This window comes from Rhineura floridana, chromosome 3 (assembly GCF_030035675.1).
Source record: "Rhineura floridana isolate rRhiFlo1 chromosome 3, rRhiFlo1.hap2, whole genome shotgun sequence".
NCBI lineage: Eukaryota > Metazoa > Chordata > Lepidosauria > Squamata > Rhineuridae > Rhineura > Rhineura floridana.
The window spans coordinates 186,719,768-186,722,798 of NC_084482.1; the positions used below are offsets into that span (position 1 = coordinate 186,719,768).

The window sequence follows — 3,031 nt, forward strand, 5'->3', positions numbered from 1 at the left end:
CTGGTATGTCTGGGACGGTTTCCAGCCTAAAACAATGGAGAGCCACTGCCAGTCGGTGTGGACACTCCTGAGCTAGATGAACCAATGCTCTGTCTCTGTATAAGGTGGCGTGCTCTACTCCTGCTATCCTTTTCACTGGGAGGCCAGGAATCCAACAACCCAGCATCCATTCACTTCCCCACTACAGTCTCCTTATTGCCTCCAATCCCTACTGAAATCCCTTGACCACAACCTGATTGCCAAGCCTCCCTCCAACTGACCATTCTCTTTAGAAAGGCTTCTGTTTTCCCTGCACAGCACCAGTATCACCAATCACATGCAAGCCCAAATCCTCACATGATCCCCAGTTTAGGTAATGCATTAGCAAAACAAGCCCCAGTAAGGGTGCATACCAACATGGTCCCATCCATTGTGGGCTCTAGCCCCCACCTGTCACTGGTATGTTGTCCTTGACACCTGAGGGAATGTGGACCTCATCAGAAGAAAAGTTGCCCACCTGGGATGTTGAGAGAAAAGGGAATTCACCAAATGGGAGTATGATGGAGCCCAGTGTTTTGGACTCCTTTGTGCAGTCCTGTAGTGTTGGTAAGTATGTCAAGGCACTCCTGCTGCCAACCTCTAGGTTTTGCATGGTAATCCAGGCAGGATGCCATGGGCTGAAGCAGGTGTTGAAGAGGAATCATTGGCATCTGCAGATTGTGGAAGGGAAGCAATCTCATGGGTTGCTAATGAGTAGAGTGACAGTGTCTCATCTTCTTGATATCATCCCTTCATTCATTCATATAGCACCAACGCTTAGCACGGTGTTTTACAGTGTTCAGGAGGAAAATACGCTGCCCTAAGGAGTTTTCAATCTGAACTCAAGGTCCCAGGAGCAAGGGCCTTATGAGCTTTGGGCCTTGTAGTCTCCTCCTCCTCTTCCTCCGAAGAGGAGCTTTCCAAATCTATGTCTGGATAGTAGCCTTGACAATTTCATTTGCATATCAACTTTTTTGCTCATGGTCCATGTTCAGGTCCTCCTGCAATATCTTAAAAAGTTGGTCAAGAAACAAGACAAGTGAATCATAGCTTTTAAAAAAGTTGGTCAAGTCAGTCTAGGATTTTCCCACCCAAGACATTGCATCCGAACATTTCCTACAAAAGAACAGAACAGGTAGTTTTTAAGGGAAGAGGAAAGATTAATTCAGCAACAGTCTTTATGATCTCACAATACACTAAAGAAGGGTAAATAATGCAAGGGTGTCCCATTTTCCCCAACATAATTTAACTAATTACACAGCCGGTCTTGTACCATAACCGATCTTATGTAAACATAATGATCTCTTATTTGCAGAGAATTCCCACAGTTTCGTTAACCAATTGCTTCTCTAATTCTTGAGTTGTTATTAAAACCACCCTAATTTAAATACAAACAGCTGTGTACCATAACATCATTGTCAAAATGTAACCCTTGATACTTTGGTAAATAAGGGGAAGGAAAAATTCTATATTCCTCATGTGGTATTTAATTACATGGTTTGAAGAGGAAATAATGACTGCTAATGATGGTATTAAGAGCCTCCAGATCTAATTTGATCTTGCATGGTGGTATGTTTCTTGTGTCATGCTGTAAAATTTAGCAAAATTATTCCCTTTAGATTGAGTGAGTTTTATATATATATATAAAGGGGATACTGATTGCTTCACACCATAATCTGGTTTGCAGCAATGATCACCCCAATCTACAGTTCCGGTTCCTAGAACTCTTCCCTCCAGGGAAGGGCCATAGCTCAATGGTAGGGCATCTGCCTTGTATGCAGAAGGTCCCAGGTTCAATCCCTGGCATCTCCAGGTGGGGCTGGGAGAGGCTGCTGCCTAAAGCCCTGGACAGCCCCTGCCAGTCAATGTAGACAATTACTGAGATGATTCAATATAAGTTGGCTTCCTATGCTCCAGATCACACCCTGTGTTGGTGACTTTTGAGTTGGTCTGTATCAGGGACAGGAATGTGTGGCCCTCTAGATGTTGCTGGAGTAAAACTCCATCATCTCTGACCACAGAGCATGCTGACTGGAGCTGATGTTATTTGGAGCCTAATTGCATTGGGGGGGGGAGCAGGTTTCCCACCTCTTATCTATCCTCTACCAGCAAACAAGTCAGTCCTAAACAGCTTATATACCACCAGCTCTGGTAAATACGTCATAGCTGTGCCTCACCAGCCCCTTCCTTCCCCCACTGATGGCAACAGGCAACCTAAGAACATAAGAAATGCCCTGCTAGATCAGGCCAAGAGCCCATCTAATCCAGCAACCTATTCTCACAGTGGCCAACCAGATGCCTATGAGAAGCTCTCAAACAGGGCCTGAAGTGCAACAATGTTCTCTTCCCACTTGTGCTCCCCAGCAACAGGTGTTCAGAGACATGTTGCCTCTGACAGTAGAGGGAAAACATAGCCATCATGGCTAATAGTCACTGATATCCTCAATGAATTTGTCTAATCCTCATCCGAGTTGGTGGCCAACACTCCATCATATTAATTAGTTGTACAGTTCTATTCATTTCAGAACTCACTGCGGGATGAAACGGCAGGGTCAAACACCAGGTGTCTTGTAAATGTTTCATTTCACAAGAGACTTAAGATTCAAGCTATGAACACAGACAGCCTTTAAAATGCACAGGGATCATTTTTTCATGGTGCATTTTTGCACATAGCAGTTTGCAATGAGTACACACCATCACACAGTAATGTCATTTAAAGTGAGAACTAAGTATCTGTGTCACCTGTATACACAAGAGGGTGTGTTTTCAAACTCTCCTCCCCTCCCCTCAACTTCCACAGACCTTTTTTCAATTTGTTTTTCGCAGTCTTTCAAAAGAGAGGGGCTAGAAACTGGTGTGTTGCTAATGAGGGATATATATATATATATATATATATATATCAGTATACAGAAGCGGCTAAGTTATGCTTCCTATTTTGCCTCTTTCATTCATAGGCATGGCGAGGGGGAGTGGCACAGTCCTGCAATGTCAGTAGTCCTGTTGCAATAGGAGG

The 3,031-nt window shown here is 44.0% G+C and overlaps 1 non-coding gene across 1 annotated transcript; it reads left to right on the top strand.

Moving 5' to 3' along the window:
* The first annotated feature begins 1,759 nt into the window (after positions 1 to 1,759).
* Positions 1,760 to 1,830, top strand: TRNAT-UGU (transfer RNA threonine (anticodon UGU)). The gene has a single exon. It is a non-coding gene; the product is annotated as a tRNA-Thr (tRNA).
* The last annotated feature ends 1,201 nt before the right edge of the window (positions 1,831 to 3,031 follow it).